The sequence below is a fragment of the Aedes albopictus genome, chromosome 2 (assembly GCF_035046485.1).
Source record: "Aedes albopictus strain Foshan chromosome 2, AalbF5, whole genome shotgun sequence".
NCBI lineage: Eukaryota > Metazoa > Arthropoda > Insecta > Diptera > Culicidae > Aedes > Aedes albopictus.
In genome coordinates, this window is record NC_085137.1 from 123639026 (window position 1) to 123654990 (window position 15965).

Genomic DNA, 15965 nt, shown 5'->3' on the forward strand with positions numbered 1-15965 from the left:
TCATTGAGAATAAATGTAAGTTCATGATTTTGATTGATTGATTTCGGAGCAAAAACCTTATTTGCAAGAAATCAGAAAGACTTGAAATTCCCTCAACGGTGATACTGAGAGTACATTATTGAATAACCCAGATCAATTATCGTAGACAAACAAGAATAAATTTCTAAAGCATTTGCGTATTTACAGAAGAATTACTGAAAAGCATGGGCCACATTACGTCAAAATAGAATATGAAATTGGATTCTAAGACTTATACTGCGAAGAGTGAACATGTGAGTGATGCAATAACTACTAGAGGAATAACATTTGCATCTTTACCACAGTATGTAGTCCATTATTAAGTTATTGCATTGTCTGCAAGACCATCATTCAAACCCTAATAATAACACTTGAACTTGCCATCCCCTGCAAGGCATCATGAACGTTAATCACTTTTACTTTCTTCTGTCTCAGACCTTCCACACTGTGCTTTCGTTGTTTTTGACATACGTACACCACATATCATCACTCTTCATCTCGTACAAGGTCGTTAAAATGGAAAGTAATTGATGGGTGGGAACCATTCTCCTCGGAAGATAAAAACACATCTCGCCCTTCGTATTACAACATTGGACCCCGCACTAAATTGACAATGCAATGCAACTCACCAACCGAACCGGTCTCAAGCCATCACGATCCGTTCGCAACTCATTTCTCCATCCATAATTGAGCAATAACTTTTAACAATTAGATTGTTGGCCACTGGCTTTGGGTCTTGAATTCCGTTCCACCGCAACCAGATAAGCTCCGTGATGCGTTTCGAAAATTGATTCCAATAACCGTCCCAAATCACCGAAGCCCTCGTTCGTTAGACTACCAAATGCATATCTCAAACGAGCTCAAGAGGGTTTCTTTGCAAGCGCTGCTACTGGCGCTCCAAATTACGTAAAGTATCACCCACTTGCAAGGTAGTAACTGTGCCGCCAAGTGTTCGTCGCAATGATTCTGCATTATTGTTCACATTCACGCTTGCAGATCAGGGGAGTATGCGCAAACTCGTCACGTTTCTGATTTTGATACGTACTCATTATGGCAGTTTTCAGGCCTATTAAAGGAGATATTTCACAATTAGCATGGCTCGACTCATCGGAATAATAAGCAAGGCCTTTGCACACATTAAGGGCTCATAAAACCAACCAAAGCGGTAAATGTGCAGGTATTCAGCAAGACCATGTTAAAAATGTTTGGGTTAGGCTCAGGATCTATTCTATATAAGGTGGTGAGATCGTTTCATGCTAAATAAGTGAAAATTTTCAGAAAATTATTCCGTGATAAGTTTGTTTCAACACAGAAAGGTTAGTGTATTTATACAATACATTGACTTTTTTTAAGTTCGACAATGATTTTTCATAAGGGCTTAACTGATTTGATCAATTTCTCTTCGTCGACTCTCTCGCTAATAACTTGATCAAAACAAACAAAATCATTATTCTTCTTGTTTCTATAGCAACATGAAGTCGTCGTCTTCGCATTTCAACCAAAAAATCTTTGGAAAACTCAATACACATTCTGTGATAACATAAAGAGAGGATCGATGAAGAGAACTCGAAAATGTCAGTTAGGCCCAAATGAAAAATTAGTGTCGAGTTGTTGACTGTGATGCATTGAATAAAATGCTGGAGAAATGCTTAAGAGGGATTACAGGAGGAATACCAGAAGAAGTTTTAGAACGGGTTTCGAGGTGCAATTCGAAGAAAAATAGCTTACTTATTTCAGTATGAGGAGGATTAAATTGCAAGTAGGAGCTCCAGAAGATATTTCAGGCGAAATCGTATGAAGAACATCAGGTGAAAAGCGAAAGAGAAACTTAAGATGAATTCCAGGAACTATGCGCTGTTCAAGCAGGAACTCCAGTTAGGATGCAATCCAGAAGAAAAGTCCCGGAAGATATCTGGGAAATTGCATGACGAATTCCAAAGGGAATTACAGGAAGAGTACCAGGAGGAATGCTAGAAGAAATACTAGGTGGAATTACAGAATAAATTCCTTGAATTAATCAGGATGTATTTCATAAGGAAATCCAGAAAAAGTTCAAAAGGAACCTTAGGAGGAATTCCAGGAGGATGTCCAAGACAAACACAAAGAGAAATTCCAAAAAGAATTCCAATATCATTGTCAGAAGGATTTTCAGGTAGTATTGCCAAAAAAATTACAAATAATACTCCCTGATTAATCACAGATGCAATTCCAGCAGGCGAAACTTAAGTAAATTCAGGAAAAAAATATTGAAGAACTTTCAAGACATCCAAAAAGAGTTAAAGAAGTACTTGAAGGCAGCATTCCACTAGAAACTTCAAAAGCAATTCCAAGATAAAAACTAGGATCATTTACTGAAGGACGAATTCCAGATCTAATTCAAAGAGGAAATCAAGAATGAATTCCAGGAGGCATTCAATAAGAAATTAACGGAATAATTCCAGGAAGAATTATAGGGTGAATTCTAAGTGGCTCTCTAGACAATACTGAGGAAATTCCAAGAGGAATTTTTGGAGAAATTCCAAGAGCAACTCCAGAAAAAATACTAAAAGGAAATCCAGTGGAAATTCGGAAAGAAAGACAAATTCTGAGAGGAATTCCTGGAGAAAGTCTTGGAAAATTTGAAAGAAAAATGTCAACAGGAATTCCGAAAGCATTTCAGGATTCAAAAGGGATTCCAAGAGAATTTCCAAGAGGAATTCCGAGATGAATCCCAGGAAGACTTTCAGTAGGTTATTTTTGAAGAAATAATTCCTAGTGAAATTCGAAACAATATTTCACAAGAAATTAACAGGAGGATTTCCAAAAGGAATTCCAGGAATATTTCCACAAGGAAGTCCAGGAAGAATTACAGGAGGTATTCAACAACAAATTCCAGGAGGAGTTCCAGGAAAAATCCTAAGAGAAGTTCAAGTGGAAATTCAAAGAAGAATTGCAAGGGAAAGTTTAGGAGAAACTTCAGGGAAAATTCCAGGAAGAACTCTAGGAGAAATTCCAGGAGGAAATACCAGAGGGAATTTCAGGAGAAATTTCAGAGGAAATTTTTGGAGAAATTTCAGGGGAAATTTCAGGAGAAATTTCAGAGAAAATTTCTGTAGAAATTTCAAGGGAAATTTCAGGAGAAATTTCAGGGGAAATTTCAGGAGAAATATCAGAAAATATTTCAAGGTAAAATTTGTGGAGCCTTGTAGGCGTTCGATTCCCGCTCCGGGCGATGTAACCTTTCGTAAGAAAAGTTTCTTCTTCGTATCCACTGGTGCATCCCTTGTCTAGTGTTAAGTTTTATTCTGTCTGTACAGCCTCTGGCTGAAGACGATGTCCGCGTCTTAAAAAAATAATTCAGGAAGAAATTCAATAGTAATTGCCGAAGAAATGCCAGAACGAATTCCCGGAGAAATTCCAGGAAGAATTTTAGGAGAAATACCTGGACAATTCCAGAAAGAATCAGAGAAGGTATGACAAGGAAAATTACAAGAAAAATAAAAAGGGAAATTTTAAATAGAATTTGAGGGGTAATTCCAGGGTGAATTCCAAAGGAAGATTCAAGAGGAACTTCAGGAAAAACCAGCACGCATTTAGGAAAATTTCAGAAGGAATTACTGGAGAAATTCCAAGAAAAATCCATGTGAAATTCCTGGTCACATTCAAGGAGGAATTCCAGGAGATGTTTAAGAAGATATTTCAGGTGGAATTTGAGCATTAATTCAAAGATGAATTTTAGAAGAAATTCGAAGAAGAATTTTAGAAATCCTTCCAGGAAATCTTTGGAGGAGTATAACGGGGAAATTTCAAAAAGAAATGTTAGGGAAATTCCAGTGAGAACTTCAGGGAAAATTCCAGGAAGAACTCTTGGAAAAATATAGAAGGAACTCCGAGAAGCATTGCAGGAGGACTTCCAGGTGGAAATTCTATAGGAAATTTCGAAGGGAATTTCAGGAGAAATTTCAGAAAAAAAAAATCAGAAACAATTTTAAAGGAAATTTCAGAGAAATTCAGAAAAAAATCAAGGCATATTTCAGTAGGAATTTTAGTAAAAATTCCTAAAGATATGCCAGAAGGAATATCTGAAGAAATTCCAGGAAGAATTTTAGGAGAAATTCCCGGAAGAATTACAAAATAAATTAGAGAAAGCATTACAAGGGAAATTACAAAGATAAAAAAAATTAAATAACAATTAAATTAAAAAAAAATCAATTAAAAATGAAAGGAAAATTTCAAGAGAAATTTGAGGGAAAGTTCCAGGACGAATTTCAAAGGAAGATCCAGGTGAAATTTCAAACAAAAGTCAGAAAGAATTCCTGGAAAAAATCCAGTAGCAATTCCTGGACCCATTCCAGGAAGAACTCCTGGAGAAGTTACAGAAGAATTCCAGGAAAAAATCCAGATGAAATTCCAGGTCACATTCAAGAAGGAATTTGAAGATGAATTTCAGAAAAATTTCCAGGAGGAATTCCATGAGAATATCTGGGAGACATGTCAGGAGAATTTCCAGGAGAAATTCCAGGAGAAATTGCAGGTGGAATTATATAATTATAGAAATTGCAGGACGAAACATCTGGATTCCCGAAGGAGTATCAGACGAGATTCCATTCGGAAGTCCAACAGCAATTCCATGAAAATTATTGCAACTAATTCTAGAACGTAGAAATTCAAAACTGAACTTCAAAGGAAGTTCATGAGACATATAGATATAGAGACATATAGAGTATATACTAGATGGTGTTATATGACAAATTTCAAAAGGAATTGTATGAAGGATCCCGAAAAAGTCTTGCAAGTTCCATTGGAAAAAAAAAACGATAATTAGAATTTTCCTACCTCCGACCATATTTAATTGACAGCGAAATAAATAAATATCGAAAAAGTTGGACCTTGTTAAATGTTAGTTGAGAGTATTTGAAAATTCACATATCTGAGAAGTAATTGATCCTTTTTTTGACAAAAACTGTAAAACAATAAAAAAAAACTCGATTGACATTTTATAAAATCCCATGTATGTTTCTTCGAAACTGAATTTGTTTGAATTTATAACTTAAGGCTAAACTGAATGCATTTCATAATTTTTAGGTTTTTTAATTTTTATCATATAACGAAGCCATATGTTCAAAATCGGTTTTCATGAGCATTTAGAGGAAGGATCAGGGTATCTCCTGTTTTTTTTTCGTAGTGTAAAATGTGCTTCGACTTTCCATAAACATAATTTTTAGAAATTTTGTTTAAAAATAGTTTTTGATACCCTGATCGTTCCTCTAAATGCGTATGCAAACCGATTTTAAAATATTGCTTCATTATTTAATAATAAAAAAAACAAAAAATGAGGTTATCGATCCAGTTTCACCTTAAATATGATTGCATGTAGGAAAAAAATAAAAAATGAGAAAAAAAAAACAGATAGAAATATCTGACCATCCTGGGCTACATGACAAATTTGACAAATTTGGAGGCTAGAAGTGATCTTTCTACAGAAAAATAATTCAAAAAGAATTAAAGGGTAAAGTATTCGGAAAATCGAAATTATATGTCATGCAATATAGATCTGCTATGAATGTTACTCTCAATGTATTTTTTTACCTAGAAGTCCTTCAAGCATACCTAAACGTCTTCCGAAACATCATTTCATTACAAATCATATTTTAGTAAATTTTTTACAAGAAGATTTTTTTTTCATATGCCACATTTTAGGTACATAAACTTCTGACACTTTTCTGAAATGCTACCAAAAGGCATTTGTAATAGACGCATTTGCTTCAATTATAAGATTGCACCTTTTGTGTACTTGAAATTTGTTCAAAAAAAATTCCCTTGTTGCTGTGTTCCTATTGTTGCGGTAGAGTTTCTATACTCCAAAATCCCATATAAATTCAGATGAAATATCGCAACATTAGAAGCCAAAATTATATTTTACCTCCATCATGGGAGCAATGTGCCTAAATTTTTATTTAAAAAAATCAGAAAAAACCTGTCTAAAGTTGAATACCATGTCTAAAGTTGATTTGACTGAGACCCAGATTTTTGAAATTGAACGTAAATTAGGGAGAGAAATTATCATGATTTTGATGGGGCGACTCCAAGCTTTTGATCGAGAGTGTAAGTCACATACTAATCTCTTAAAATTGATGCATCCATCATCCGAAAGTGAGCCATCTCACACGATGATCAGTGAGTGAAAAAAGTTTATTCAACAAGGTCGTCTGCATTGCTTAGGTTTTATTAGATTCGCTTCGCTGAAATTGACACCGACCAGTGGTGAAATATGGTGCGTTAATCGCATGGATGCCTCCGCTGGTGCGGATGTTTTGAATTATTCAGTAGGAACAAGTCACGGCTCGAATCTTTAACTGTCATAACATAAAGAGATGACCACTCTGTGAGGGAAGGTATTGTAGAGTTGAGAAGATAACGGCGGCTAGCCTTTATGCATAACTGTAGTGTGTTTGTGAGGAAAGTTGCGAAAATTTAGTGGAACAATGACATTGGGCGAATGTGTGTCCGTCCATGGCCTTGGGTAAGAAGGTTGGTTCGAATGTTAATAAAATTATAAACTTTACGAAATGCTGCCAGGTAGGATATGCAATGATGTTGCTTTTTATTGTAGCGAAAACCTTTGATGTCACAACTGTTTGTCGAAGCATGAAATGCAAAACTTCAACACCAACAAGTGCCAGGATCCTCCCGCAACTTCGTTGAGAATTTCAACGATTATTGATTTGGGTTTTTTTTTCTCCATTTCCATCGAGAATTCTTTTCGTTATTCCTTTAGAAATTGTCCCAGAAACCTTTTCGAGAAATCATCAATTACACAGCGTAACAAAAACAAACTTTTGGTGTGTCTCAAGAGCAAACTTATGTGTCTCTTATGGGCCGCTGAACCTGAACCCGGGCTCAGATTTGCTCCAGCACGTCACAATTTTAAGCTATACCCAAATGTATAGGGTAAAGAAACGATTTTAGGCTTTTTTGATTGCTAGCCATTTAGCATGGACATATTTTTTTGAGCAATCAGAGGGTATATTGGCCATTTCACATGTAAACTAACGACTCATGCAAAATATTTGATAAATTTAAGCGATTTATGTTAGCTACGATATTTCCCATACAAGTAACCCTCCAAAATTTGCATGCAAGTTTACATACTAACAAAAAATGCTTAAATCTAACAAATTTGATTTGGTAAAACGAAATATTTTGCATGTGTCGTTAATTTGCTCGACAAAATTTTACAAAATTTGGTGTTATGGGATGAGAGAAAAAATAACAGGGGTTTGGGACCCTAGAAGTGTCAGAGTGAAAGAATTTTTGAAAAATATTGGACCGGGCCTTCACAGTTTAAAACCGAACTTAGGCACACACATCTATGGTCCTGGAGGAACTTGCGAAAGCGTTTCGGAAGGAAATTGTGGAAGAAATCAATAAGGAGCATCTGGAAGAATATCCAGAGGAATTTCTGGAAGAATCCCCGGAGAAACTTCTAGAAAAGTTCCCTAAGCCACTTTTGACATAATTTCCGCTTAAACTTAAAAGCAATGAATTTCCTACAGTAATTCTCTGTGGAAACCTCTACAGAATTCCAATGAAAATTCACGAATAATTCCAAATGCAACTCCCACAGAATAGCTACTGAAACCGTTGGATAAAGTTTGAAACCGAACTACTAAAAAATCCTGGAGGTAATCTCCTGGCCGAGTATCTGGAGTACCTCCTTAAGAAACTGCCATTGAAACTCTTAAAAGAATATCCAGTAGAACTTCTGCAGGAATTCCCAGTTGACCTCCAAGAAGAATATCCATTGAAACTCCTAGGGCGATTCCCGATGAAACGCCTGGTAAAACACCTGGAACACCTCCTAGTAAAACCCCTAGAGATGTTCCCAGTAAAACTCCTAGATGTTATTATTATTATTATTATTTATTAAAGATGTTTTAAGGCGAGATGGACCGTGAGCGGTCTAAGCCGTCCGAAGAGACAACGCAAAGAAAAAAAAAGTTGTTTTAGGGGCTGTCCATAAACCACGTGGTCATGGGGGGGGGGGGGGGTTCGGCCAATGACCAATTTGTATGGACAAATAAAAAAATTTGTATGGACTAATGACCACGCGGGGGGGGGGGGGGAGGGGGTGTGTGGTTGAAAAGTCCCAAAAAAATGACCACGTGGTTTATGGACAGCCCCTTAATTATAGTCATTTGCCTCTGAAAACTCCCAGATGTATTCCTATTGGAATTCCTAGAGGTATTGCCATAGGCATTCCCGATAGAACTTTGAGAGAAATATGCGATGGAACTCCCAGCGATACTTCTAGAAAAACATCCGAAGAAACTCCTGGAGGGATTCTTGGAGCAATTCTCGTAGGTATTCTCAAAGTAACTCTTCAAGAAATTTTCGGAGAAATTCGCGAATTTCTAGAAAAAAATATAAAAAAAAATCCGAAGAAACTCCTTGGACCTGGAGCAATTCTTAGAGCAATTCTCGGTGTAACTCCTGGAACTATTCACAAAGTAACTTTTGGAGGAATTTCCAGAGGCACTTCTGTAGGAATACTAAAAAAAAATCTAAAATAAAAAAAATATGTGGGAAAATTCCCAGAGGAACTCCTGGATAAATTTACGGAGGAACTTCTAGAGGGACTCCTGGAGGAATTCTCGAAGTAACTCTTGAACTAATGTTTTGTGGCTTGTCATTCTTGACAAAATCAAAACGCTGTTATTTTATTTTGTCCGACGTTCGGTCCATTCTTCAAGGACTTAATAGTTACAGTGTTCTCGTCCACTGTGGTTCGGCAGAACCTGTAACTGTCGGAGAACACTGTAACTATTAAGTCCATGAAGAAGGTCCCAAACTGACCGAAACGTTGGACAAAATAAAATAACAGCGTTTTGATTTTGTCAAGACTTAGAAGCCACAAAACATTTGTTCCCCACTCCAGTCGAGCACACCATCGGCAACTCTTGAAGTCATTGCAGGAGGAACTGCTGGAGGAACTACATACCGAATAAATACCCAGAAGAGCTCCCAGAGGAAATCCCAGAAGAACTCATTGAGATAGTTCAAAAGAAACTCCCGGAGTAACTCACATATGCGTTGCAACTACTATAGGAATGCTCAGAAAAGAAAATGTGGAGAAATTACCGAAGGAACTCCTGGAATAACTCCTGGAAGAACTCCTGGAGCAATTCCTGGAGGAATTCATGGAGGAATTCGTGGAGGACCTCCAGGGAGAATTCCTGGAGAAACTCCTGAAGAAGCTCCTTGAGCAATTCCCGGAGAAACTCTTGCAGCAACTTTTGGAGGAATTCTTGTAACGATTCCCGGAGAAACTCCTAGAGCATTTCTCGGAGGACCTCCTGAAATAACTTCTGCAGAATTTTCGGAAGACCTACTAGAGATATTCTCGTAGCAACTTCTGGTGAAAATTTCGGACGATCTTCTGGTGGAATTCCGGGAAGATCTCCCAGAGAAACTTCTGCAGGAAATCTTTGAGGAACTATTAGAGAAATTCCTGGAGGAGCTCCTGCAGGATTTCGTGAGGGAATTTCTGGAAGAGTTTCCAGAGGAACTCGTGGAGGAATGGTCGGGAAACTGGAGGTATTCTCGAAGGAATTCCTGGTGAAATTGTAGATGGAGCTCCTGGATACACTTTCGGAGGAAATCATGGAGAAATTGCCGTAGGAACTGCTGCAGGAATTCGCGGAAGCACTCTTGGAGGAATTATCGGAGGAACTGCTGGAGCAATTCTTAGACGAATTCTTGGAGGAACTGCTGAAGGAATTCGTAGAGAAACTCCAGGAGGAATATCCAGAGGAACACCTAGAAAACTTTCCGGAGAAACTTCAGGAGAAATTTCTGTAGGAAGTCTAGGAGCGTTTCCTGGAGAAACTTCTAGAGCCATTGCCGGAGGAACACCTGGATAAATTATTGGAGAATGTTCTGGAGCGATTCTCGGAGGAACTCCTAGAGGAATTAAAAAAAAAAACTTCTGGAAAAATTTTGGAGGAACTCCGGGAGAAATCTCCCGGAGGAATTCCCGGAGAATCTCTCATTGGAACTCTGAGATAAATTCACAAAGGAACTCCTAGAAAAATTTACAGTCAAATTGCTTGAGAAATTCATGCTGGAAATCTTGGAGACATTTGCAATAAAAAATCTGGAAAAATTCTCGGCGGAATTCCTTGAGGTTTTCATAGAAAAATTCCTTCTAGAACTTCCAGTGGAACTCTTGAAAGAATTCCCAACGAATTTCCCCAAGGAATCCTCTACAAAGCTTCTTGAACAATTTCCTCTCTTGTTGGAGATTTTTCAAATATTTATCTTCTGGTTTTATTTCTGGAATCACTAGTATTCTCTTGAACCTTGTAAACATTACCGATTATCACCGATTATCACCCGAAACTGATAGTTTTCTCTGAAGTCCCTGGATTCTTCCGTAAACATGAGCTATTTTCAGGAACTCCGATATCTTCGAGAATTAAACTTATTTCAGAGGACAAAATCTTCCGCTTTTAAAATATCATTGACGAGAGAAGTGTAATTTTGGAATTTGAAATGAGCAGGAACTGAGTGAAATGTAGAAGAATTGCTCATATCCATTGTTTTTGTGTGTTACTTCTTTTCTTTTTTCATATTGTTTTTTATTGCAACTTAGCGTTAGCGTTAGCGTAGTTACGGTATACTTCGTAGATTGGATACTAACAACATTCATGTACCTTTTGCTAATCTTGCTCGGATTGCTTTTCGGAACAAAGCTGGGGAGTTAACTTTGTTCCAATCTTATGCAAGAATACCAAAAGCACAAATGTCATTATTCCCGGCCACGCCCATCTTTACCGTAACTTGGGATAGGGGAAGGAAATGTTGATGTAGCACTTATTTTAGAGGCCTCCGACTCAGTGACACTCCCATAAGTACTACGGAGTGGGTGGTTGGGAGATATATTATGTAGGTCAAGGATTCGCCTGAAAAGCTGACGATGGACCCACGGCATTGGTTGTTTAGTTGGTTAAAATTTAATCTTTTGAAAGCCGGCAATCAAAAGAGATTTTTTTTTTCTATTTATTGTTTAAATAATTATGTTTCTGCTCAGTAAGAGGCCCAAGCAGAACCGATCCCTCCAGGGTCATCGGAACATTACAATAAATGTTTGAAACGCGTGAAAAAAAAATGGCGATCCGAGAAAAAAACTCAATTTAAATAAAAAAACGCGAAAACAACGAAAACTCAATTTATTTTAAAAAAATACGTAAAACGAGTTGAAAAAAATAAAATGTAAAGATATTTTTTCTATTTATTGTATAAATAAGTATGTTTCGGCTAAGTGTGAGGCACAAGCAGAACCGATTAAAACGCAAGGAAAAAAAAATTGGTGACTCGAAAAAAATAACAAAATAAAAAAATAAACAAAAAATCGCGTTACACAACAACAAAGAACATCTCAATTTATCTAAAAAAAAATAAAATAAAATAAAACAAGATCGCGTAAAACGAGTCAAAAACCATGATTGGCAATCCAAAAAAAAACAATTTTTCTAAAAAAAAAAAACGCATCCACACCCGCGACATTACGACACAAGGCTCAAAGAAAAACGACGCGGACAACGTGGTCTACCCGCCACCGAATGATATGGCGATCTTGACCCTTCAAAAAAATAAGAAGGATGTTTTGCGTCCCGACTGCAGGGTTGTCCGCTTGTACATCTGAAATAGAAAATAGTATTAAATGGTGATAGTCTCACAACAGTTACATAATTTTCGGAAATAAATCTCTCTATACATAGACAAAAATTACCTGAATCCTCCTGAAACAAATGGTTTATTAACAATGAAAAACATAATACAAAAAAAAGTAGAACAAATTATGATCTTGGAATTTTCCTGCATTTAAATTAACAAAGTTAAAAATTACAAGATCAGAATTTGGTATGGTAGATCTTACACCGTAACGCACCATTATAAGGTGATCTACCCACGTTACGGGGCTATTTTTTATTGCAACTTACAGATAAGTCTAAAACTCTATACTTTTTGCCGTAAACTCCACGTTATAATTCAATTTTTTTCATTGTTAGGAAAAAGAACGAAAGTTCACTGACTGCCAAGTGCTTAGAACGTCTTCCATGCATGCAACCAAGATACAAATCTAAATGCATTCCACTTAGAACTTGTGCAAATAGAAAGCAAGGAATGCTACCTTCCCATTACTGCGTTCAAGCTGGTTTCTCTGCAAAAATAATCATAATCGCACCATCATTTTCCCAGCTGCTCGCACAATCGAGTGATAATTATAATAAAATTTGCTAGTTTAAAGCGCAAACCCTAAACTAGTTCTCCTCTCTCTCGGGCTTCCTTCACGGTTCGCTTCCACTTGGGAAAATGAACTTGTTACCGCCCAGACGGAAGTTTACGCATCAAGCTTCCCAATTACGCCACATTAAACCCCTCGAGAGCAGCTCCTCTACAGTCGACGAGAGTCATGCAAGAAAAGGCACCCACCTACCTCAAACTCTTAGCAGAGTGAGTGAGGTAACAGCGATTTTGTCAAATTGCGTCTGTCTGTTAGTGGAGTAAATGCAGCGTGTCACACTGAAAGGGAAATAGTTTTTTTTTTTGGGTGAAATGCAGACTAGACTTATTGCGAAAATTGAAACAAAAATGGGCACAAATTTGCCCAGCGTGCTGCCGTTGTGGTGTGTTAGTGTTGTAGAAGAAGTCAATTTTGGGTGATTGAAGCAAGTCACGTTGAGGGCATTGTTTCCAAGCTGCGCAGCGTCGTTGAAAATCTGTTAACCCTGTAAATGCTGCTATGAAGAAGCAGGTAACATAAATGAAATAACTTTCGCAAGTGATCGCAAATGCGCCCTCCATTTGCGGTTTGTTATGGTTGCGAAAGGAACGCTTGAACCACCAGCGAATTTGATTTTATTATTTGTAAAGTTGCATCGTAATCGTAGGAGGAGCAATTTGTGGATGAGTTTGTCTATAGACTGAAAGTATACGTTACGTTATGATAGAAAAATGTATTTTGCCTGACCGTCTTCTTTAAATCAGATAAAAAAACGCAGTGACCCACTAGCAAAATGAAGCAACTGGCAAATACCATGGTCCATACAAATTTATTTTTTTTTGGTATGAACCGAAGACCATACTTTCTGAATGAGTCCTTGAAAACATTCATAAAATTTCATCGAAGTCATTCCTTAAAGGAACTTGAAAAAGAATCCTTGAAAGAATTGACGGCGAGAGACTCGGAAGATAGGCTGGAGAAATTGTTGAACAAATCCTTGCAAATTTCATTGGATGAATTCTTTGAAAAATTATTTAAATGATCCGCAGAGAAATTTTTGTAAAAATTCCTAGAGAAATCCAAAGAAAATTATCTGGAAAAATTCACGAAAAAGAGTAATTTTTGAAGTGAGGTACCTGGAATAGTTTTGGAAACTTTGAGGAGTTTTTGTAAAAACTCATAGAAACCCCTATAATTATTTTTAGAACAATCTGTGAAGATAATGATGAGAAAAATCTTGGAGAAACCCCTGCAGAAATCCTTGTTAACCTCCTCAAAACAAACATTTAACGAATTCCTGAAAATTTTCGGAAAAAAAGAGGTTTTTTAGAAGATTTACTGGAGGAGTTATTACAATTCTTGAATAAACTCTTGGAAAAAATCTAGATGAATCTTTGCAAGATATTCTTGAAGAAATCGTTAAAAGAATTTCCGAATTTAAATGTTTGGAATTTAATTCATTTTATTTCAAAAGAATTGCAGGAAAACTATTAAAAAATTTCATAGAAAAGTTATTGGAAAAATACTTTAAAAAGGCATGAAATAATTCATTATCTGGAATAAATAGATGAATTCTCATCAGAATTCATGGGGGAATCCTAGAAATCTATTTAATAATTTCGAAACAAATCTTTGATATGAATTCTCTAAAGCAATTCGTTTCACAAGGGAGGGGCTCTGGTGGTTAAAGTCCGCCTTCGCTTTTATTTTACATCCCAAGTAACACCGAAAACATAATCAGAAGTCTTAAACTAATCATTTTGTTCTATAACAGTTGTTTTAAAGTTTCCCAAAACAAATGTTGTCTTGTATAAGTCATATTCATGATTCCAAAAACAAGTCTTCAATGATCTCTTATTAAAAAGTCGTATTTGAGTAAATATTTTGTCTTTTCAAACAAATCTGACATGTTGATATCAATTTTGTTGGATATGTTCTAATAACGTTTATTTTGCTGCAATATGACAAGTCTGATTAAGTTTTATATTTGTCTTAATATGTTCATAAAACACATTCTCGGTAGGGACTTTCGATTCTTCAGATTTGTGCTCATGAAAATTCGAGCTGTGGCTTCGTCATATCTTAACGTTTTGCTAATAAATGCAAATACATTACAACACTCCAATTTATTGGGTTTTACATTACATCATATTTCCTGTATTGCACGCGAACTTTCAATAGATTCTACTCTATACTACTGCCGTCCAACTTACCCGATTATTGTAATAAATATATAAACTATCTCAATATTTTGCAGCTCACATTTATATTTTGCGACATAAAATGGCTTGAGTCTTTCTAAAATAGTTTCTTTAAAGACCACTTCAGACCACTTACGCCAACTCGTAGCACTATCAGGAAGATTTGTTTTGCTATTAATAATAATGGTATAAGTTTGCTACTATTTAATGGGGTCAATAGTGACGTAGATTGCAAAGGAAACTTCCTTTCAAGCCTACAACACGATACACAAATGAAAGCTCAACAGACTCAATATGTTTGATAAGTCGTATTAGAGTAATATTTTCAGTCTTACTTCCAATACTTGTTTTGGTCAAGTTCTGTCGAAACATAATATGTTTCATTTGTTCTTATGAAGTCATATTCAGGGTTTCTGCAGTATGTGTGCAAACATGTGTAACATGATGACATGTTCAGTATGATTCATAAGTCATATATGAGTAACATTTTCAGTCTGTCTTTCAATACTTGTTTTCGATGAAGTTTTTGTTAAACATAATATGTTTTGTTTGTTTACATTAAGTCATATTCATGTTTTTTCAATAAGTAAACAAACATATGTAACATAAACTAAAATCATTATTTTTAACTAGGCTATGTTACACTACCAATCATAAAAATGTCGATATGATGTTCAATATGTAATAAATTAAGAATAAAAACTATACTTTTACCGTGCTAATGCTCTACAATTTTGATTGTATTAATTAATAAAATTTCAATTGGCTCGACGGCATACATCAATTTTATCATCCTGGAAAAACTAGTAGTATACCATTTTTCTAGATGGAAATTCTTATCGACTTTCACCGCATTTTTTAATGAAATATTACTCATTTTATGAACCGACAACAATGTTGATACATAATGATATTGATTTTCACGAGGTAGTGACACTACCTCCTGTCAAATTTTCGTTTATAAAATCAGCCCAAAAATGTGAAATACATTTTCTTCTTCTTCTGACGTTGTCAACACTGGACCAACGCCTGCTTCTCAGCTTAGTGTTAGTCTACGAGCACTTCCACAGTTATTTATTTAGAGCTTCCTCTGCCAATGTCAATTTTGCAAGTGTATGTCACTTTAAAATTTCTTCATTCATATCCATATAAATTGTGATGGCTATATGTATGACATTGTAAAAAGAATATTCTTAATTTACATTTACAAATTTTTCAGATTGGTAAGCATTAAGCTAATTTCTCTTCATATCTCGAATCATTTAGCATGTCGTGTCCAAGTATGCCATTTATTTTTTCATTAATACTTTTAATATTTATAAAAAATCCAGTCAAATATCTCATTTTTATCCATGATGTATGATTTTTTTTGCAGGAATTAGAAATATTATTTAGGAAAACAAAGCACTTTAGGTTACACATGCTCAAGTAAAACGATGGTTTTAATTTGCTTTATTTTATTATCCTTCAAATATGCG

At 35.9% G+C, this 15965-nt stretch overlaps 1 protein-coding gene and 1 long non-coding RNA gene across 3 annotated transcripts in view; one reads left to right on the plus strand and one right to left on the minus strand.

The window, feature by feature from the left end:
* Positions 1-15965, plus strand: part of LOC134287718 (uncharacterized) — a 100935-nt gene that overhangs the window by 84473 nt on the left and 497 nt on the right. The gene's annotated exons all lie outside the window — the stretch shown is intronic.
* Positions 1-15965, minus strand: part of LOC115253681 (serine proteinase stubble) — a 69802-nt gene that overhangs the window by 18530 nt on the left and 35307 nt on the right. The window lies entirely within an intron of this gene.